Genomic DNA, 23,322 nt, shown 5'->3' with positions numbered 1-23,322 from the left:
GATTATTCTTGTCATTGATGTGACAAAATAATTCAAAAAGGGATTTTAAACTGCATCTGATTTCCCTCCAGCTATCTGTAGTATCTAACAGCTAGAGAATAGCAGTATGGAAGTGCTTGAGGCAGAAAATGAATGTAGTTTAATAGTAAGAATATTTCATATGTATATATGTGCATATATACACATCTAAAACATCTTGGAGAGCCTTTAAAGTTAGTCTGTCTGTGGAAGTGCAGCATTTCTAGAGGAAATCTGGAAAAAGTACAATTCTGCTTGTATTAATCAAGAGAAGAAGGAAAAGTGGAATTTCAGTGGTTTAGGAAGGTCAGGTAAAACATATTAACAGAATAAGGATAACAATCAACTTGTAGCATACCAAATTAAGGGTGTTTCTTTAAATTAAAGCTAGATACACAGTTGTTGCCTAATCTGAAAAATACTTCTAAAAAGGCATTCAGAGCTATAGTTTATATGTTTTTCAGTCATTGGACAAAATGACTGAGCCATCCCAGAAAAAATCATTTCCTAATTTTCAGGTCAAGATTAGCCAGAAGTGTGCTCCTCTTTTGGATTGCCAGAGAAAGAAGGGCAAAGGGAATGCAGCCCCCTTCAGCTCCTGGGCACTTTTTCGCAGCCACATGACATAGTCATCATCATCCAACTCTTGTATAAGAAAGTTTAATGGAAAGAAGTTACAACCTAAACCAGTAGATAACATCTCTAAGGACTACCAGATCGAGCAAGCAGTAACACAGTGATCCTTGCAAGGGCTGTTCAGCAATCCTTGATCAACAAGGTAGCATGAAACCTGCTCAGCTTACAGTTCTTACCCCTACATGTGATATGAAGAATACATAAAATATTTATTAGGCATGAAGATGCAGTTGAAATTGTTTTAATAGAATGACCTGAATGATTTAAACTCTTGGTTTTTAGCTTCTTATTCATGTAAGGAAAAAAAAAGAACCAGCAACACAAAAAAAGGCAATAAAATCCCCAAGATAGTCTCTTTTTTCCTCCCATTGTTAATATTTCATGCTAGAAAATTTAAATATATATGTATGTTGGAAAAATTAGAAGTTATTTTTCTGTCAAAATGGTCTCCCTACAGAAGAAGATCATGGTCTTTATAGCTACTTCTAAAACAAACTAGATTGAATACTTTTACTGCAAAACTTGTTCTTGGGCCTTATTTCCACTGTCAGAAGAATTCTGCCATTTCCCAGATCTTTGGTTCAGAACAGTTTTCTAAGTGCAAAATTCTGATTATTCTTTTTTTATCATGAAACTAATTTAGTCAGGTTTCAATGCAAAACTCATTACTAATCAAAAGAACCATACCATCAAAACTGAGAGGTATAGAAACACTGCCATTGGTTTTCTTAATCTTGACCACAGAAACCCTTTAATTCTAATAAATACAAACATGCCACATAAAGACTTCTCTGTTGTTAGTTAATAAGTTCATATACCACATAACCTAATGCAAAATGTTAGTAGATCGTTAAGTACTGTGAAAATGAGAAGAAAGAGAAAGATCAAGTTTTCCACCTGTATTTTGCTGAATAGCACCGATCTGTACTGCTTTGGTGCAGTTCTGAGTCTGATCACGCTATTCATGAGCAGCTGAGTGGATTACACAAGCAGGCAGCCTTGAAGGAGAAGAACAAGTCCAAACTCAAGGACTTCAGCAGAATTTATGCTGTAGGGTCCCAGATTGTCACCTTGAAACCTCTTAGCCTGAGTAGACATGTGATTGGCTGTATTCGGAATTTCTGCTTCCTCAGCATTACATGCTGGTGAGCTTTAAGTAGCTCAACACTAGTGACTTCAGACAACTGCCTGCTCCCCACACCAGCTATTTGTGGTCTTCTGAGATATCTAGAGATGCCACAAACCCTAACCTTGCTAAACCTTACTGCCACAGTTAAATAATTTGCCTCTTGTCTTCTTCCCTGTTGCACAACCTGTTTATTCCACATCTCTGCTGCAAGGTTGCTTTCACAAAGCAGCACTGTCAGACAGAAATGTGTGTTTGTAGTACAGCCACAATGCTATATGGTCTGACAGTGCATGGCTCTGGCTTCTTTCTTTAGGCAGGTTTAGCCAGGCCAGCTAACGGGGATATCTCCCATTGTCCAACACTTCCCTCTGCAATGGCTATCACCTCAGGGGCAGATGCAGAGGATGTGTATTCATACCTCAGCTGTCAGAGTCTGCACATGTTGTCATTGTAAAGCAGGACAGTTCAGAAGCAATTAAAAGTCCTATTCAGCTCTTCCCCACAACTTTTTGTACAGTGACAAAGCAGACCCTGTTTAACAGCAGCATCTAAATCTCCCTGCAAACACGAGTCAGAGCCATTATGAGTCTAAATTACAATGCTAGGTTATCATCCTTTGATAGCTTTGTCTCCTATATATAAATCCTAGGCACATGACACATAACACTCTGGACTGCACTCAAAGACACATCTGAAACTCAGCTACTATAGCAGCAGAGAAACATATTGCTTCTTTTCAGCTTAAGCTGATTGTGGAAGTGGAACAGTCCAGAATGCAGCATCATTAATACTACTCAGCCTGGAATTTTATTCCTGCCATCCCATAACAACTCTAACATTTCAGGTTTGCACACACTGAGACCAAAGTTATAACTACACCCTATGTAAACTAGCCTGAGTCAGCTTGAAACCAGATCAGGACTCTGTTGCACTGATGCTTAAGGCCCATAGCTGCAGTGAGAAGGGAGAAGTCATGCTCCCTATTTCAAATCCAGACTCATAACTAGCCTTCATCTATAACATCAAACAGATTCAACTTGTCAGTTATCTGTACAATCACTACTACTGGCATAAAAAAAAGCACAAGACTAGCTTAGAGTTTTCTTGGTGGGAGAATGGACCTCTAAGCACCCAGGAGTACTGACTTCCATCAGTGTTAGCTAAGCATGAAATCACACCAAGCATCAGCAATGCTTCAAATACAGCAGCAATCATGTGGAAACCTAGATTAAAAAAAAAAAAAACAACAAAATAAAACATTTTGGAAACTAAAGATGTTTAATGTCATCCTCTCTCTATCTCTTAAGCTAGTTTGGCTACTTCCAAATCAGCTCAGGTGTACCTGAATGGGCAGCAGCCACACTTCTGACTAGAGTATGGGTTGCAGAAGTGTGAGAAAAAAGATGGTGGACTGAATGGATTTCAAATGCCACAACCTAGATTAGAAATGCTACATCACCTTCAACAATATTATTAAAAAAACCAAAACAAACAAACCCCAAAAACATAAACCCCACAAAAAAACAAACAAAAATCCAAAGCAACGAAAAACCAACAAAAAACAAATACCACAAAAAGACAACCCTCTTGCAAAGTCCAGGGCAGGTACTGTTCAGAAACTATTTTCATTCATAAGGTTGTTTTGGGGTTTGGGTTGGTAGTTGTTTTCTTGGGGGGTGGAATTGGGTTATTGAGATTTTTTGGTTTTGGGTTTGTGGGTGTTTGATTTTTTGTTTGTTTGGTTTGGCTTGGTTTGGCTTCTGGGTTTTTGTTCGTTTTTTTGGTTGGGTTGTTTGGTTTTTTTGGGGGTTTTTTTGAGTGTTACAAATTCTTCACAAACCTCTTTATTGTACTCCTCCATTTAATACAACAGGAGATAGATATATCACATTAATGTCCTGTTCAGACTTTACCAAGAATCAGACAGGGAATGGAGATCAGAACTGACACTCCTATTTGGTGAATCTGTTCCATATAACATGATGTTAATTACATTCTAGTGAAATTATATTTTTGATTTTCAGTCTGAAATTAGCTCTCAACTATTATCTCAACCCTCCTCCCCCCAAGGTTTGCTTGGATTTTTTTGTGCAATCCCAAACAGTATGCCTGGAGGTGGTAGATGGATTGCAGCTGCATTTACCTTTTTTATTAGAGGCATCATTAGTAAGGTAAGAACAATCTTTAGTGAACACTTTTGTATCTCTTCAGACCATATGTAGAGCTCTAGTCAAATAGATAGTGAAACCAACATCAAAACTTTGTACATCACAGCTTGAATTCCAAGGTATCTGAATCTGAAGGAGCCACAGGCCCAAGAGCTTGGTAATGAGTTTTTTTACAGGCAAATTCTCTTTTATCAGTTTCTCCATGACAGAAATCCTGTATTCAGCCTCCACATCAAGGTAAAAAAAAAAACCCTAACATATCCATATATATAAAATGCCAATACCTGTGTGAATACTGGTAGGGGAGGACACGGAAGCTTCACTGCTTCAGCTGTATGAGTTAATACTTGTGTATTCTAAGAGATCTTTCCTTGTACACATTTCAGAGTGTTCTCTATGAATTTTAATGGTTTGGCTGTTGTGTTTTTGTTATTCTTGATGGATTTTGCACTAGATGATTTCTAAAGGGCAGCTGTAGTGATGAGAAGCACAGGTCCAAGATCAGAGTACAAACTGTAACTGCATGAAACCTGATTGAATAGAGTTATACAAGAATCATTCTGAATTAAGTTCTTCATACAAGATTGCTACTTACAAAACATGTATTATATAATGAACCCTACCCTTTCAGGAATCATATTTTCCTTCAGGTGAAAAAGAGATTAATCCAGTTCAGTCACCTGTGTTTCAGCCCTGAAGTGTCCTTAGCTGAAATTCTGGGTTTATATAGTCTTTTTGATACCACAGTTGTCAACCACATGAAACTGTGTACTTTTAAAAATTATCCAGACATAGGTAGTACACTTAACTAAGTGCACCGGCAGGCGAGAAATGTGAAATTTGACATGAGATTCCTGAGACGTTTTCCATGTCTTCACCATAAACTGCTGATAAATTAGCTTTTTGTTACAGTCTTTACCAAGTTGGTAGTTTAGCAGGTTTGAATACATGAATCAAATGTAGAAAATCTTGGTATAAAGAAACTGTGCCTGGGATTTGCCAATTCCCACCATGTCTCTCTAACTGCAATTTTACCCCAACTGATCTGCCTGCAATTAACAGTTCTGCCTCCCCTGCCTTTGACATTGACTTAATCCTTCGAGAAGACAGATTACTGCAAAAATTGCTTTTGGCTGGAAAGATAAAGACCTGAGTCTCCCACAAAAAGGGCAGGGAGAAGAATTCCTTCCTCTGGCCTTTTAGTAGTGCAATAATACATTTGTGCTTATATCCTTGCAGAAATGAAGGCCAGAGACTTCCCTGGTGGATAACTGTTATCAGTCAGATACTATCATTTTCCCCCAGACACCTCATCTCAGATCTTACATGGATAACATGTGCTAGTCATTTAGTACAGCCTCATTTACATAGAGCACAATGAATTACATTGACTCTAAGGTCTTTGCTATTTAAGAGCAAAACCAAACAAAGCCAAGTTCACATGCAGTTTGACTGACAAGACTTGCTCTAATAAAACAGCTTTGGATATTTCCAATTATAAGATTCCCGTTTTGTATAACCCTTACCAAGTTGTGTTAATGCCAGGTACAATTAGTTTGTAACAAAAGGGCACAAGAGGCATAAAGAAAATTTAATAGTGTGTCACAAGCAGCTTCATTCCCCTTCCTGCAAACACAATAGAAATCACATCCCAATTTCCATGTAGCGAAGACAAGTTAATTTCCTCCTGCAGTGTGTTATTTTGGACAGCAGCACTGCAATGCATACTGCAATAAAGCACAAAGCAACAGCAACAACAAAAAAATAAATCTAAGTCCATCCCTTGCCCAAGTAACTACTAGTTCAGTCTTGTTTTCATTTCCTCTGCCTTACTTCTATTCAACGTGAACAAAGTAGCACCTCACTGTGTTTTGGATCTGATATTCATGATAAGACCACACAATGGCCTCAGCTTGAAACCTTAATGGAATAGATATCCTCCAAGCCTCTCCAGCTTGCAGTTTACATTCAACCCACAGTTCCCAAATTAAGCCTTCCATCCCACCTCAGACAGCATTCCCTGTGGCTGGGGATTGCTGTTTAGGAAAAGCTCCTGGAGAGCTGCAGAAAATTAAATTCTTCCCCTGTCCAATATTAAACAAGCCTGTGAATCTGCAGAGGGTGGGCAAAGAACAGTCTTTTACAGCTTCACAACAGCGCAGGTATGAAATCTGAGCAGGACCTGAACAGCAAACTTCCTCGTTTTCAGGAAGAGGTCCCTCCTCCTCCTTCACCTGTAAAAGTGAACTGTTTTATGCATAACTCCATAAACAGTTTCCCTTTCCCCTAATAAAACTCCATCTTCAGTCTCTCCCATGCATCTGCTGTTGCTGTGCTTGCAACACTTAGTTCTGCATTTAAGAATAACAAAAAGCAGTTTTGATCAGTGAACTCCAAGCCCATGTTATTTGTGTAACAAGCAGGAATCAGGCGAGAAACACGATAAGTAACTAACCAGATCAGACAGTGGGAGTCAGTCCTCCCACTCCACAGCAGGCCAAAGATGGGAGAGACTTGTTTAATGAGGCTGGCAGCGACTGCTTTGATAGAGTGGGAAAGTATAATAGCTCACAGCACACCAACGTTAAAAGCAAGCACCCTAAGGTAAATGTGCAGACATGGAGTCTTTTAATTGTGCATAGCTGCTGATTTTGAACCCAGGACAGCCTGCTCCTTCTGCCTATCTCCATCTACCTGCACTGCTACAGCTACCTCCTCTCTCCCACACTGCTGGTGAGGTGCTGACGGACAGCTGGCAGCTACACCTGGCTCGAAGAGTCCATGCTGCTAAGTGAGGCATTGCTAGGCCAGCCACATTTTTATAAAGGGCACTGCTGACAGCCCCTTATCTCAGCACTTGGATAGGAAGAAAATTGCCCAGAAAGGACTGGTTATCTTTCCCGACCCAGAGCACACACAGACAAAAGGACAGGGGAAAGCCCCATGCTAGCGCTGATCCCTCAGGCCTTACAGAAGTCCTGTTGCAATACCTTCTCCCTCTCTGCACTGAGCTGGAAAGTCAACCCATGGTCACTAGCAGTCTGACAGCGGTTAGAGCCACCATCCCACATGGGCTGTGGGGCACTCAGGCCCGGGTACTGCCATGCTGCAGCCCGGATGGGTGGGAGTGCAGCAGAATGCCTGATGGCAGTCCTAGCACTGTAAATGGAGGGGAAACAGAGCCCGTATGGATCACTTGGTACTAGCCCACACAGGAAAAGTGTCAGAGCTGAACTGACCCAAACAAAAGCAGTAAACTCAGAAGTACCCCCAGATACAGCCAATACCTATCCCAGAGAACACATTAGCTCTTTAAGCTGAAGTAGAACCACCACTACCATACCAAAGAAAACATTTACTACCACCATTATACAATGCCTGGCATCCAGAAAATCCAGAATTATGGATTTTCTCCACTCTTTTCTGCAGAGAGAAGGGTGATCTTCCACAGCCTGTTGGTGGTGTTCTTATAAATGAAAGGTAGCTTGGAAGCTACTGTGAACTTACTGTATGATGTATATTTGGAGCAAAAGAGTCGCTCCTCATCCCATAGATTGCTGTCCAGTCTACACAGCACATGCAGAAATTTCACAGTGCTATCAGCCCACAGCATTATCACAGCACCTTTCTAGTTCAATGTCCTCCACTGGATAGCCTTTCTCTGAAAATCTATACTTTACTGCATCAAGAGTACTATATTCTATTCAAATTCAGTTGTAAAAGTTGTAAAAAAATTGAAAATAAAACCCCTACAAGTAAGAACCCAAAAATTACACAAGCACCCCAAAATAGAGATTAGTGTTACTTTCTTTATATTTTTCTTCACTTTCCTAAGGAATATAACTGAGCAATTCATAACATAGTTTGATGTTAAGAAGGAAAAAGGATTTTATTTTGTTGTAGTTATGGGTTTAATAAAAACGTAGTACTTCTACTTAATATGAGGTCTGTTTCAGCTCAACTCCCTACTCTGAACACAGATCTGGCTTCAGAATTCCTCAGTTTGGGGGGACAGGGTGGGAGAAAAGGAAGGATAAAATAAATACAGTCAGAAATCCTCTGATAAGACAAGTAGCAATATTAATGTTTCATTTTTTTTTTTAGCAAGAAAGGATATTGAAGTGGTAAATTTCTGTATTTTTACTTTCCTAATTAAGAATCAGGAAACTGAGGCACATAACATGGCACTACTGAGCCTCTTAGAGTGACTGGAAGATCTAGCTCAGGTTAAAAGCCATGGACAAGATTAAGAGGGATATCTGTGAGTAGATGACCTGCCTTGTGCAGACAATCCTTTAAAAACTCTATGACCTCTTTGGAGGTTTTAGATGGGAGCAACAGAGCGCTAATCAGTCACCTGGCATTTCACATTAGAATTTCAAGAGGAACAAAGAAAACAACTGAAATTAACATCCTTTATTACTTTTTTTAAATGCTAACTACGATACTTGGGAGATAGAAGTGTCCCAGTCTGAATTGTTTTTCTCCTTACAATGCTGGCTTCACTGCTTCCCTGCTCAGTACAGTATGTTCTATCTTCCACTTTGTTTCGGAAGGCACTTAGGAACTTCGGAAAAACAGCACATGCTCACAGAGAAAAATGTTGAAGGATTGGCAGATACTTGTGATTTCTGAGCATCAGTGGGATTTTCTAACCACAAATTGTTCAGATGTTGCGTGCTTGACAGTATCTATTCCAAGCTTGTTGTTTCCCTGCTCTTTTTCACAGATTTAGAGTCACTGATGAATGCTATGTGTACCAGCCCAGATGCTCTGTTCTAGCTATAAAACAGTTTTAGCCAGCTAACTGGATAAGAGAGCTTAAAATAGTGCAGCCTTTACTCTTTATCAGCTTAACATTTTCCAGTACACACCACCAGACTCTGAGAACTACAAACCAGCATGTTTATCATTTACATACATTTTCTGGGGCATTGTTTGACGTTGTTTTAACATTTGATTGAAAGAAAATAGGATTTAACTCTTTGCATTGTCATTTCAAATAGTGCCCAAAGATCTCAGCTAACTGAGCACTTTTCTATTACAGCAATTACTTGCAAATTAACAGACCATTTGCAAGGATTTTGCTTTTCTTTCAGTTTTAGAAAAGACCCTGTTCAGGGATTTGTGCCTTGTGCCCTAAGGCCAAATTCTATTTTCTAGACTCCCTGTAGACAATGGAAAGAGCTTTATTATTTGACCTTTTGTCGGTTTTTAGATGAAAAGACAAAGCTTTCCCTTATTTCTCATCTGCGTAGTTGACACAGTGTTACACTGCCATTACCAAGATTATTTATCTGAACTTTTAAGGATCAGGAACAGAGGTCAAAACCTAATTCTAGTTCTAATCATTGCGGAGTAAAGAATCAAATGGAGCTTACTTTAAGACAAAAATCATTTTGACATGTTGAATCTCTCAAATCCCTAGTGGCACCATTCCTTTTGGCAAAGCTTGTGACACTAGTCATGCCAATAAAGCAGTTTAAATGGAACTGCCTTTTTGCCCAATCCCACTTAAACCATAGTAATTGGTTCAGACATAGAGGCTCAGCTGCCTCAACCAGTGCTAAAGCTACCTGCCAAACTTGACAATGTTTTTTTTTTTTTCAAGCCTGGGAAAATAAAATGTAAAGCAAATGTTCCTGTTCATGTCACTGGCCTGGAAGGTTTATGTATTATTTCCAGCCTGACTGATTTTCCGTGTGTATTCACATTCCAAGACATGCTAACCAGTTTCAAGCAAGTGTGCCAGAAGGGGAGAAAGGTGTTTAGTTCCTACACATTTAAAGAAAAAGGAAAAACTGTTTAGCCCCTAACTAAAGGGGGCTGTACAAGTAGAACCCAGAAATCCTTGTAGGATGAGGAAAAACATCTTAAAGACAGAAAAGGGTTCCCTCAAAATTCAAACCACTTTAGATGTCAGAAGATACATGAAGACACACCAGCCATATGAAGCCACTGTTCAACAGCCAGATCCTTCATTCCAGAGAACTACTTGGCTTAAGAATAAATAGTTGAGTTTTTTTTAACCTTATAGAAAGGATCTTCCAGCTCTAGGAAGGCATGGATATTGGCATGCTGCTCAACTTCTTGTAAAAGTAGAAGCACCATACACATTCTATTTGGGTATCTGGGAAACACTCACTGTCAGAAGTGTTCTATCAGAACCTGTCATTTTGTGACTCACTCAACACTGTCTAGACATGGCTGTCATTTTTATCAAAACCAGATATTAACACAACAACTAATAATTGCTCCCTACACCCTTTTCAAGTGATGTGTAAAAGTGTGTTGCCTTCTTCAGACTTTTCATTGTTTTGTATTATCACAGAATCAACCTCATCACATCTAAACCTTCAAAGCCAGGGACAAGATCTTGGAAGTCTTTCGATATTTAAAGAGTGACAGTACTTTCTTTGGCTGCCATGTGTGGTTCCTATCAGAGATGCAAAGGCAATTTTATTTTCACCAGTCCTTCCCAGTAGCAGTTTTTGACATATCAAAAAAAGAATGAAGTAAGCTTTGTTCTACTCGTTGAAGTGAATTATTGGAGTATATGAAGAGATGAGCAGGCTGGACCAAAAACACTTTACCATTTTCCCCGATTCAGGTTTGCTTTGTTATCAGTCTTGTTTTATAAACAAGATTGGGGATCTCTCTAGTTGATGATTCCCTCCTCCCTATCTATTCTGTTAGCAGGACTCCTCTGATCTACTTGGGAGCAGCAATCATACAGAAAATAAACTGATAAAGTTCTCCTTCCCATCATTTTTTTTTCCTCTTGCTGACCCAGTGTGTCACACATTCTCCAAGCCTTTTTTTCTGCCATGTAAATGAGCAATTAATTCTATCTAATATTATATCATCCTGATGAAATATAATTTTCCCTTGCTGAATCCTCATCCTCTGGGACTTATTCTACAGCTCTGAAGTAACCCGTTTCAGTATAAACAATACTGGCATTTAAGACAGACATTAAAAAAGAATAAACCACTTAATAACAAATTAGTCCTTCAGCTTACGTTACATACTAGAAAGAAACGAGAGCTGTGAATTCACAAGAAGAGGTATGAACTGTGCTTTCCTCTTAGAGCCTGCTTTGATCCTATTCTAAAAAAAAAAGGAAACAATATTATTCCAGTTCTCCCTTATTTGGAGCTGCTCTGTAATTTATTTCTTACAGAAACCTCTGAAGGGTTGAAGACCCCAGGGATTCTGCAGGTGTGTAGAACTGCAGTGCTACACATCTCTGACCTTCAAAAGTATATTCTGCTATGCTACTAAAGTCTTTTCTCCCTGTATCTGCATCAATAAAATGCTGTTCAACTGCATTTTAGCAACTGAAGAGTTTCTAATGTAACTCTGATCTCTTACGTGTCAGACATACGGATTTCCCCTGGCAAAACTCCTAATGACGCACTAGTCTTACTGTAACCAGATAGGAAAGCGGAATAATTTCCTTTATGTAGACAGTAATGTCCAGTATATACCACAGCCTGGATTCTGATCTCATAACATTTCACTTATTTACTGGCTGTGGTAAATGTAGTTTAGTTAGGTTAATGCTTTTTGTGATAAGACGTCTGCAGACCCCACATACTACATCAAAGTATAATACTGAATCCAAAGCAAGGCAGATTTGCCATCAAGAATTATTATAAATCTCTTTTTATATAAATACAGAAACAGCAAGTATATGTGTTCTATTCTCAAATACTTACACTGAAGTTATACACTTGGTGTTCCTGACAGTTGAATCAGTCTGAAAGCTGGCTATTATCAAGGTCTGATGCATTCATAAACATTGCTGTCATGTTCCAGTATCCTCTTGGTTTCCAGCATACATCCTAAGGAGCTGACTTGAACAAAAATAAAACCAAAATAAAAACCCAACCAAACAAACAACCCCACCCTCACACCACACACCAAAAAGTCCAAAATACGCCCCCCCAAGCCAAAAATTTTATTCCAGATTTACAACTTTTAAATATTTGTCTCACCTCTCTGAAAGCCATTAACACAGGTTCTTGTGCTACTGCTAATGTAAGGAACAAACCTTGTGTGAGGGGGCCTGTACTATCAGGATGCAGTGAGGTCATGCATAGGGCATTAAGTCTTTTTGTGGTTTTAAGCATTTGTCCTCAGATTAGTCAAAAATATGCAATGTAGTTGTGCGTGGTTTCACACTTCTGATTTCACAGAACCCTGTTCCCTTAGTTACCATTCTTCATGCTTAGAGAGTAGGGGGGAACAGGGAGATGGAAAAGTCCTTGATTGAAAGAGCACTGCTGGTGAAGCGCTTACTCTGTAGCAAGTACTTTAGGACGAAGTACTGTCTGTAACAGAGAGGAGGAGCATTGAAAACCCTCATTTCAACACCTGCAAGGTGGGGGAGTAAAAAAAGGAAAAAATCACTAGTCCTAGAGGATCTTGATGTATCCACTGCTCTGCACCATTCCCAACCTTAAAAGCAGAGGCATAATCCTATCCCCTTCCAGCTCATAGCTTAGTCTTTGGGACACTGCTTTATGAAATTAATGTGGACTGAAATAGCACCCAGATTCTGAATGTCTGTTTCCCGTGTGAAAGCAGGGGGGGAAAGAGAGATACTGAAAATAGGTCAGGCTACAGGGCTACATCTACATGCAATGACCAAACTGCAATGACCAAAGTTTACTGTGAGGAAGTAAAGTTACAGCCTTAGACTCATTACAAGGGTATCCTTCATTGCATCAACACAATACTCTCAGATGCCAAAGAACAATGTAGCCTGAGATTTATTGCAATTGGGACATATAAGGCATAGTAAGTAGAATTAGTGGTGTGCCTTGGCTGTTCTCCATCATCTGATTAAGAAAAATAAGGCCAGAAGGAAATAACTAGAGGATCAGTTCAGAACTGGAAAGATATTCCTGAAGGACAGGGTACAGTAAGCCTTAAAAAGGTAGAAGCAGCTTATGTTTCTTCCTGCAAGAGTCTTAACATCATCTGTTCTAAAAGCAGCTGGGACTTGCTAGCACCATACTTCCAGTCAGGGCATTATAGATGACCAGTCCTGAGAGTCAGTATAGAAGCAGCTGGGAACACTGCATGCTTTCAGAAAAGGCTGAAAGTCAGATCTGCAGAGGAAACCTGAAGTTGGTAGAAAAATGATGGTATTGCAGGATATGCAGAGTACGGAGTGTCACACAGAACACACTGAGGAGGAGGAACAAATCCTATTTCGTACATTCTCAACTGTAGCCTCATTCCCATTTGTAACAGATGGCACGTCAACCATGTGCTGGGTGAGCTTTGCTAACGTTTAACATTTTGGAAACTGGTTTCCTTTCAGCTAGCTGCTCGTGGAGATGCATGTGACAGCTGTAGTGAGTGAAAGCTGAAAGGCTGCCTTTCTGGGCTGCTCATAGCTTATAGAGAAAACACTCTCCCACTGAGGAAGACTTAAGAGGGAATTGAGAACGCGGGGAGCCAGGCATGGAAGGAAATGCTAGCTGTCCCAGAAGCTTCATAGGGAAAAAACCCAACAACCCAAAGACATGGATAAAAGCAATAATAACTGGATGAGAAAGCTATATGAGGAGCGAAGCCTACAGGAGGCTGCAGGCTGTAGAAATTTTATATAGAGAAGTGTCTGCAGTGTGGTTAAAGTCTTCAGTTAGAGCAGAGGGAGACCCTCCTCACTTCCATAGAATTATCCAACTGTGTTAAAAAAAAAAACAAACCAAACCAAAAAAAAAATCCAAACAAGAAACACACACAAAAAAAAAAAAAAAAAAAAACCAAAAAACAACAACCCACACCAATTATGGAAGGCACTTTTTGATAAAAATATGATGTGAAGGGTTAACTGATGTACAGGGGGGTTAGAATTAAGCAGTTTGTTTAGCAATGTTACTGCTTACTGGTGCTTACTCAACAAATACCTGCTCAACACTTATGGTGCTTGCCAGAACAGAGTGGTAGGACCAAGGATATTGATAGGAGGAAGGAACAGGAACTCCTGTTCTCTGGACCCTTAAACTAGCTGAAATCAGCTTTTCGGTTTGGACAGTGACTAAATCAGCAGGGAACATGAGCAATAACTAGAGATTAAAAGTTCAGGGAAGACTCCTTTACTTCATCTTGAGATCCTCCCCCATGGCCACCAGGAGACCCTATGCAAGAAAGGACCTTTTAACTCATTATAATATGAAGCGGGGGGGGGGGGGGGGGGGGGGGGGGGGGGGGGGGAGAGGCTATGTATATGTATAGATATGTTGTGTAACGCCATGAATATGTAATCGTTTAGAGGATACATATGAAGAACAACGCTGAGGTGTGCATGCCTTTGGAGGAGTGATCACCCATGTGCCTCAGCACTGGATAAAGCATATCTACTTTACAACTTTAACGAGTGTGGAGTCTACCCACGTATCAAATAAATCACTGATATCTTATAGGAGATGTTAGAGACACAGGGGTATGGGTCTAAGCCAAGAAAAGGATTAACAGACATCTACCTTTCATGTCCATGCTTGTCTTAAAATACACTGACTCTTTCTGAACCATCGATGATCTTAAACAGCCACAGAAAAGCAGAAAGGGAGACCAGAGGGAGCCCAGTAATATATAAATTGAAATGGAGCATGGGGAGGAGCTGAGATTAAAACAATATAAAGTTGGGCCAGATTAGATCAGCTAATATGAACCTGCCTCTTACTGTTTACTAAAATAAGAATGAAAACTACTTTTGATGCTGTGCACCAGAAACAAGCTTCAATTTCACAGTTTCATTAACCAAACATCACTCAGGTATTTTCATTTTAATTTTTATGCATCTATTATTTAAATATAAGGTATAAAAGACAAAAGGTCTTGCATTAAATCATGGTTTATTCATTCCAGTGAAGATGTTGCATTATGTAAATGGTACCTTTTGAAGCTGGAACAGAAATTGCCATGAGGCCCTTCTGGGATCCATTCTGATTTCCTAAGTATTTGCTCTATTTCTATACATGACTGATGGAATTGCACTGAAATAAGGGTCTCTCTGTTGCTGTCAATGCAAACAGGGAGAAAACGAGCAAGTAACAAAAGAAAACTGCAACAAGAGGCTCTAAATCAAGCACCCTAAAGAGTACAGGCTGGATTCAGGTGACCTATTTCAGCACTGCAAATGTACACAGACAAACAGGTACCTTACAGAATTTAAGCTAGGAATTTTTGTTTCCCTTGCATTCAGTAGAATGAAACAAATGCCTCTGAAAAAACAATTCTAAATGTTTAACTGAGGCAGATTTGGCTCCAAACTCAAGGTAAAAGTAAACTCGGCCGTCTGATAAGGTATCAATAGACTAGCAGTAGTGTAGCTACTAATCAGTATGTTCTGATTAAGTAACTAAAACACAGGCACACATCAAAACCCAGTCTTTGGGCACAGAGCACTACTTCTATTCTCCAGTGGACGTCACAAAAAAACAAAGCACAACAAACTTAGGAGAAAAGGTATTGGGTCATCCTTTTGACTTGGTGGCACTACCACAAGAAGCTGCTGACACAGCTGGAGGACCCAGACTTGTCTGTACTGAGGAACTGAATAACTGTGGGGACACCACAAAAATTAGACCCAAGAATGTTCCTTATAGGTGTACAACACAGAGAGGCGGGTGTTTCAACAGTATGATCGCACTCCCACAGCCCTCAGCCTGGAAGAGTACAAAACCTGCAACCAGGTATTGCATCCCAGGATCTTCCAGGTGTGATTCGAAAGAATGAGTCCAAAACGGATTTAGGAAATTAATCTGGTGGGTTGAAGTAAGCACATGCCACAGCTGTGGAAGTGTTTTCTCAATGGCAATAACACATCCTACAAGAGGAGCATCTATCACAGAGTTTTGCACTCCCAACTGGACTGGCTGGCTGAACAGCAATAGCTCCTTGATGGGGATGCTATCCCTTGACATGATTTTAAAAAATGGGTCAGTCTTGCAGCTTAGACAAGGCTGATCTGCTGTTATTGGCTTTCCTGAGCCCTTCTGACCTTCCAGGGAGAAAACTAATGTGACACAGTCCCATAAAACCCCATTTGAACACTCCTGGGGGCCTGCTGTTTTGTTAAGTACCTAGTGCTCCAATGCAATAGCCATAATGAGACCTTTGTCTTTCAGAAAAAAATTAAGGCAGCTTTTACCCCAGGTTCCTTTCCATCCTCTCAGGAGCAAGCACAAGGCTGACATGGACGAGGAAACACACAGTGGCCCTGCCAGAGACAGAATAAGGGAGTGTGAAATCCTAGTTCAAATACTGTTATTTTGAACTGATTACGTGATGAACAACAAAAGAGAATCTCATCACTGCACACAATAAACCTATGAAACCTTGGCAGGTCTCTTTGACATGTCTGAGAAGCAGCTTGCTGCCATAGTGATTTTGCTCCTTCCTCAAACTGACACACTGTGAAGGAGGAAAGATTTGCAAATACAGAGATCAGGGACCATTTGCAAGGGGATTTAGCAGAAATCTTCTCTTTAAGCAGAGCAAACAAGATTGCTTTCAGTGGAAGGAAAAAAGGGGGGAAAAAGGAATTAAAAAAAAAATCAAAGTCCAGCAAAAACCTACTAGCTCTTAAAACAGAAGTGGGAATACTAAAAGTGGAATTACACTGTACTCACTTCTGAAGGTCTGCCTATAACGGTAGCTGCAGTATGACCAGCATTTTCTTTCTCTTCCATTGCTGCTACTTCAGGAACAGCTCAAGGATTGAAAGAAGTGGGAGAACATCAGGTGCCTGCTAGACTTTAACCCCAAACCTCATGTAAATGCTGTTCAGCCTGAAGAAGAGAAGGCTGCACAGAGACCTCATAGCAGCCTTCTAATATCTGAAGGGGGCTTATAAGGATGCTGGGGAAGGACTATTCATTAGGGACTGTAGTGATACGACAAGGGGTAAGGGGTTAAAACTTAAACAGAGGAAGTTTAGGTTGGATATAAGGAGGAAGTTCCTTACTGTAAGGGTGGTGAGGCACTGGAATGGGTTGCCCATGGAAGTTGTGAATGCTCCATTCCTGGTGGTGTTCAAGGCCAGGTTGGATGGAGTCATGGGTGACATGGTTTAGTGTGAGGTGTCCCTGCCCATGGCAGGGGGGTTGGAACTAAATGATCTTAAGGCCCTTTCCAACCCTAACTGTTCTGTGATTCTAAAACATTTGGGCTCATCTCCACAAAGATAATAGTAAAGTGCACAGAGTGGACTATGCTAACACTAGTGGAGATGCATCAGTGCTGACAGTGAAAAAAAAGGGATGTCTTGAAGCGTGAGGGCAAAGCAACCATGTTTTAGACCCCCTTTTTACTGTGAATTAAAGGGTGACAGGAAAGATAGGGAAATCTGAAGACCACTGAGAGTAGTCAGATCCAGGAATTCATTAATTTTTTGTTTCCATGACATTCTTTTTTTATTAATAATCTTTCAATGCAATTAAAATTATTGTTTGGATCAAGATCAACAGGTTTGAAAAGCATTATGCCATTAACATGAAGAACCAGCAATAATAGGGACTTCTACACAGTAACATTTCATTACCATGTTAAAAAACCCTCTTAATTGGAGGCAATCATTTAAACATTTGATTTTCTCTAGTGCCTCGTGATAATTATTCTGATGCCAACACTTTAAGGGGGAAGGTCAAAAGTCAGTCACATGTTATCAAGAATGTTCTCTAGAGACTTAGTCTGCTAAGAGTCTTACCCTAATCCTTCCAAGGTATTCCTTAATGCTAGCAAATCTGCAACGAACCCTCTGCAGGAAACTCCTGTGCAGAACATAACGCCTACTCAAGTTGCTATTTATTGCAGAAAAGGCAGAATTAAAAAAAGAAGACAGATTTTGCTTCTTTCAATACAATGAGATTTCATCATCTCTTTGTGCAGTCTCTGCGAGCACCATTCAGCACCGGATTTCAGATTTCTCTTCTGGTCAGTTTTAAATTGTACCTTCGCAAGACAAAAATGAAATACCATTTAGCCTGTGACCTTGAGCCACAGAGACTCCTGGAACAGACAGCATACCCTCAGTGTTGCACAGCAAGACTGAGGGATACTGATACATCACATGGCATGTGGCTCTTGAAGAAGTTCTCACACACAGAATGAAGCAATGAACAAATTCTCACACATATCCCCCCTCAAGCTTCCAGAGTAAAGGGGGGAGGGAGGAGGGGAACACTGAGACACAGACGGACACCACAACACACACCGCAAGCAAACAACATACAAAGGACCATCAGACACAATATTTTAACTTGTTCTCAATTCCGAGGGAGAACTACAAAAACCTTGATAGGTCTAAAGGCCATCAAGAATAGGTCAAGTGCAGCTTTGAGCAAAGTGAGTAAATACTTCAACAAACCAAGTCTGTGGGGTTATTCAGATAAATAAAACTACAGAACAAAGTTATATACTAGAAGATTAAAAAAAAAGAGAGACTGGGGATTTCATTGTGGGTTATCACGATAAGAAAATCTCATTTTAAAGGCAAGCATAAAGAAAATATAGGAGTAGGGTTAAAAAAGTTTGCTTTTACTCTAACTAAAGCAAGCCTCATACCTAGCTGCAGTTAGATTTCCTCTCTTACTACCCTTGCTGACAAGTAGTATATCATTCAGATTAATAGACAGCAGAATCAACAGTGTCCCAGTACATGCTGGAATTACAGCAGAATGGGCTGATTTCTCCTTTCGCTTACTGCACCGCTGAAACAACAAATACTGACAAGCTTAACAGTTCTTTTCTCCCTCTCTTCGGCTTTTTTCTATACATTAATTAGGCAGAGATGGTTAATGAAAATAAAATTAAATTATGAATATTAAACTATGCCTCTTGGGGAAAATTTTCAGCATGGTTAGTGGGGAATTCAGCAAACTTTTCCTTTAGCTTTAATAAGAGTTTTGGTCCCAGTTCCTCCCCATTACATTTACAATAGTCCCTACCCCAGCCAACCCCTACAACTCCATCCTTCATTTCCTTGTTTAGATTAGGCTTGTTAAGCACTGTGAAACATGCACATTGCTCATTTACAACTTCATACATGGGCAAAGGCCCAGGGAGATTCCAGAAATATGTTTTATTGTGAAACAAGGAAGTAGAAGGTGTGCAAGGGCTATTACTGAAGATAACCTAATTTTCTTTACTGTATGAAAGAACATTTTTCAGTGTTAAAGAGGATATCTTCCTCTGCAAAACTTCACCCTTGACAGATGGGCAGGACAATCCCGAATAAAGCACAGATACACAAATAGCATGGGTCTTCCATATGAGGGGCTCAGGAAGGCATCCTGCTTCTCCAGTGGAACATGTATCACCATCAAACAAGGACAGAGCATCATGGTGGTATGATGAGCTCAGGGGCGCTAAAGTCCTCCATTAAAGCCAAGAGCTCACCAGTTATACCCACATCACACCAGTGTTAGATGAAAGCAGGTTATTACAGCACCCATTTTTCTCACTGTAAATTGGTTTTCTGCTGTAGGAAGACTAAGAAGTGGTCATTGAGTCGCATGTTCTTAGTACCAAACACAATTCATCATGGAAGAGAAGCAACTGCCAAAACTGCATTTTTGCTTATCATGGAGCCATAAATGACAAGACTGAGTGAGCATACTTAGTGGATACTGATTTTGCCCTTTTTACTCACTTTTCCTTCTTTGATTTTGAAAGAACTAGAAAAAACAGGGAAATGAAAAGTTGGTACATGCTCCTCTTTCCTTCTTGAGCACAGAAAAGGCTTAAGAACCCTCTTTTTAGATATCATGATCAAAAGCAGAAGGATTTAAGAAAACATGCATAGTTTTCAAACACTAAGTGGAAGTAATTTGCATTTCTAACACCTTTTTTTTACTACATGCTCTTGAAAGGTAATTTACCTTTAAGAATTTAATAAGAGAACTAGTAAAAGTATTTTAGAAAAAAAAAATCTGGTTCATACCACAGACTTGAAAATTACTCATAGAAAGGGCATTGCCTATTGTTATCCCATTTCCTAGTTTTCTGCTGCTTTTTGCATTTATCCAAAGGGTATTAGAAATAAATCTTTTTTCCCATGTATATAGTGTTTCCCTGTAAGAAAACAGAGCTCCTCTTTTTTTTAATTTTGTATAAGCTTTTATACAAAAAAATCTTATACAAGCTTGTCAATTATTTTTTAAGCTAGTATACTACATAAGTAAATAACAATTCAGAAACACATCCTGATAAGCAGGCAAGAACTGAATCACTAGCTTGGTGTAACTTAAGTTCACAGGCAATGCAAAAATCATTTATGTGAGTAGAGAGAATTGAAGCTCAGAAGGAACAAAACCATTATAAAACTTGGAGCCTGCACACACAACCTGAGGCATTCAACTGTCTGCTTTGCTGGAAACTAAAAATAAACAAATGAACATAACATACAGCAGCTTTTACTGGTATCTCTTAATAAAGAATACTTTCCTTCCAAAACCAGCAAGAAATAAACGAGCTGGCAAAAATATGAAATCCCTTTACACACACTGTTTACACTGAAAATACTAGCAATAAAGAGGATGTCAACTGCAGCAGCTCCAACCTTGTTTGTCACTAGATTAACTAGAGAGCCAAGGAAGACCATGACTCAACCATTCATGCCTACTAGACTTGCTGTGAAAGACTCCATTCACTCACCAGCTGGCATGGTGGAAAGCTATCTAAAGTTGTGAACAAGTGCAAGGGGTTGAGACAGCCTGGCCCCACTGCAGTCTGAAATCAAAGCAGCAATTAATTATATATGGAATGCAGCCAGGCACTCCTAGCATTGTAATCAAATGGGACCACACAGAGAAAAGAAATTCCTTTATCACAGAACATGCACTACAGAAAGAGAGTTAGGGCTCTTGCAAGAGATCTTTTTTTTTAACTTAATTCTTTACTGCACTATTCCCATTGACAGGCTCTATGAGTTTACCTTGAAACTTCAAGTCTGATGCCTCTGTTCTATTTCAAATAAAAGGCTTATGTGCCTGTATATCTGTTGCCCTGACACCAAAATCAGCCACTTTATAGTTGTTTCCTGTCATACATGCTTCTTGTCCTCACACTTATAGCAATAATTTTATACCATTCCAAAGCTTATACCCTAGAGACATTTAGATCTTCTGCATCACCACTCAGACTGCTTGCAGATCACAAGTCTAACCTGGGAAGTTCAACTATATGCTGTCACAGTCTACAGAATTCAAGATGCTGTAGGCATGTTTCAGACAAGACCAGCCTCAGATAGCTTCCTCTTCGTGTAATTCTCCAAGACTGGACAATTATTTTTCCCTTGGTACAAACTGAATGTATAAAGTGCACCTCAAAACAAAATTACAAGAAGAACGGCTAAGGTCAACCAGAATGCTGGAACTCCATCAACATCACCCACATCACAAAAGAAGCAGCATTCCCAACATTTATCTGATGTGTAGTGCTAAACTTGTATCTTCCTATCATGATCATCATTAAATATTATTATAGTACTATTTTGAGTCTGCAACAAAATTAGGACCCCAGGGTGTAGTACCTGGCATACATATCAATAGTAACATACCATAGATGCAGAACTTTGCAATTTAAATCAGAAAAAAAAGACAACCCAAAAACAGGGGAGAAAAAGGGAAAAAAAGTGTCCTACACTGTTTCTTTCTTTTGAAAAGATGAACACACAGGCAATGCACAGCAGGGCCAGGAAGCAAAGAAAGCTTCAGCAGGTATTTAACCTCATATGTATCCTTTTTTATCTTCATCACTCTTTATTCATGATCTCTGTAATTTGTTTTCTTGATTAATATTGCAAGACTTATTCCAATGTACTTATTTAACCATCTAGTTTCTATTCAGAGTATAACGCTAAAATCAATAAGAAGCTGATCATTTTAAATAAAAGTGATCTACAGTCTTTGCAGAATAGGGTACAAGTTATCAGAGAATGGGGTATTACTTATCATAGAATCATAGAATAGTTAGGGTTGGAAAGGACCTCAAGATCATCTAGTTCCAACCCCCCTGCCATGGGCAGGGACACCTCACACTAAACCAAGGCTTTATCCAACCTGGCCTTGAACACCACCAGGGATGGAGCATTCACAGCTTCCCTGGGCAACCTATTCCAGTGCCTCACCACCCTCACAGTAAAGAACTTCTTCCTTATATCCAATCTAAACTTTCCTTGTTTAAGTTTTAACCCATTACCCCTTGTCGTATCACTACAGTCCCTAATGAAGAGTCCCTCCCCAGCATCCCTATAGCCCCCTTCAGATACTAGAAGGCTGCTATGAGGTCTTCACGCAGCCTCCTATTTTCCAGGATGAGCAGACCCAACTTTCTCAGCCTGTCTTCATATGGGAGGTGAAAGTTTACTTCAAGTTTATTTTTTACACTATGTCTTGGGTTTCAAGGTATTAAACTACTGAACAATAATGAAACAATTTTAATGATCAATAAAGATAATTATGAAGGTAGAGTGAGGCATGTTAACAGCACAAGTTGTGAAGATGCGCATCTGGTTTATTACAAATTACACACAACCAACCTTAGAACCCTTAAGAAAGGTACCAGTGCAACTGCCATCAATTATGAACTTATATTATGCATTCACCATATAAAAACCTTCCTGATTCAATGCCATAGTGGAAAGCACCAAAAGGCTGAACCAGATCAAGCTCCCTGCTTGCAGTGCAACTCTTCCTTTACTGCCTAGTGTACTTCTTATTGGCAGGTATTATTTTCATGAACTGTCACCATGTATTTTGACTCTGAGGAGAAAGGGACCAATTCAATATGCATTCATGGATATATACAGTGGTAAAATATGCAAAGATCTGAATTCCCACATACTATAGCGTATGAGCACCAGTTAGCATCTCTTGGGAACATTGGCTTACTAGCAGGAAAATACACTGTCTCTGAGGATGTTGGGGAGTGGTTGGGTCTTCTTTTTATTTCTGATTTTCCCTTTATTTATCACTGACAATTGAGGTTCTCCATAAGGCCACATCATGTTGAAAAAAATCAATTTGAAAAGGAGAAAGAGAAGTTGCAATGATTAGTTCTGGCAGCACCAGGAAGAGGAGCCTAGGCAGACCTTATCAATGAGGTAGCGCAAATAGGTATGCCTGAGATACTCTCTATTGTCAGTCGTCTCTGTGCAGTTAGGTAGAAATATGACAAGCAGCAGTAGGACTGCAGAGAGAGGCAGAGGAAATGTACCCCTTGGGGGCAGAGATCCCAAGACACAGTCAGAACACAGCTGGCTCAGACAAGAGACACATGAAAAAGGGGGAGAAGGTGCACAAAAGATGTTGCTTGGCAGCAGCCTGAAGATACATCATCTCTACTGTA

General features: G+C 39.8%; 1 long non-coding RNA gene across 2 annotated transcripts in view; it reads right to left on the bottom strand.

Moving 5' to 3' along the window:
- The window catches only part of LOC117436865 (uncharacterized), a 182,503-nt gene that overhangs the window by 118,530 nt on the left and 40,651 nt on the right, over positions 1-23,322 (bottom strand). Inside the window, exon 2 of one of the 2 annotated variants that reach the window (XR_004550210.1) lies at positions 11,673-11,810. The exons of the other annotated variant lie outside the window; for it this stretch is intronic. This is a non-coding gene — a long non-coding RNA (uncharacterized lncRNA). The remainder of the gene's footprint in view (positions 1-11,672; positions 11,811-23,322) is intronic. 2 annotated transcript variants of the gene reach the window in all.

The sequence above is a fragment of the Melopsittacus undulatus genome, chromosome 1, assembly GCF_012275295.1.
Source record: "Melopsittacus undulatus isolate bMelUnd1 chromosome 1, bMelUnd1.mat.Z, whole genome shotgun sequence".
Lineage (NCBI taxonomy): Eukaryota > Metazoa > Chordata > Aves > Psittaciformes > Psittaculidae > Melopsittacus > Melopsittacus undulatus.
This window is presented reverse-complemented; position numbering and strand designations above follow the sequence as displayed.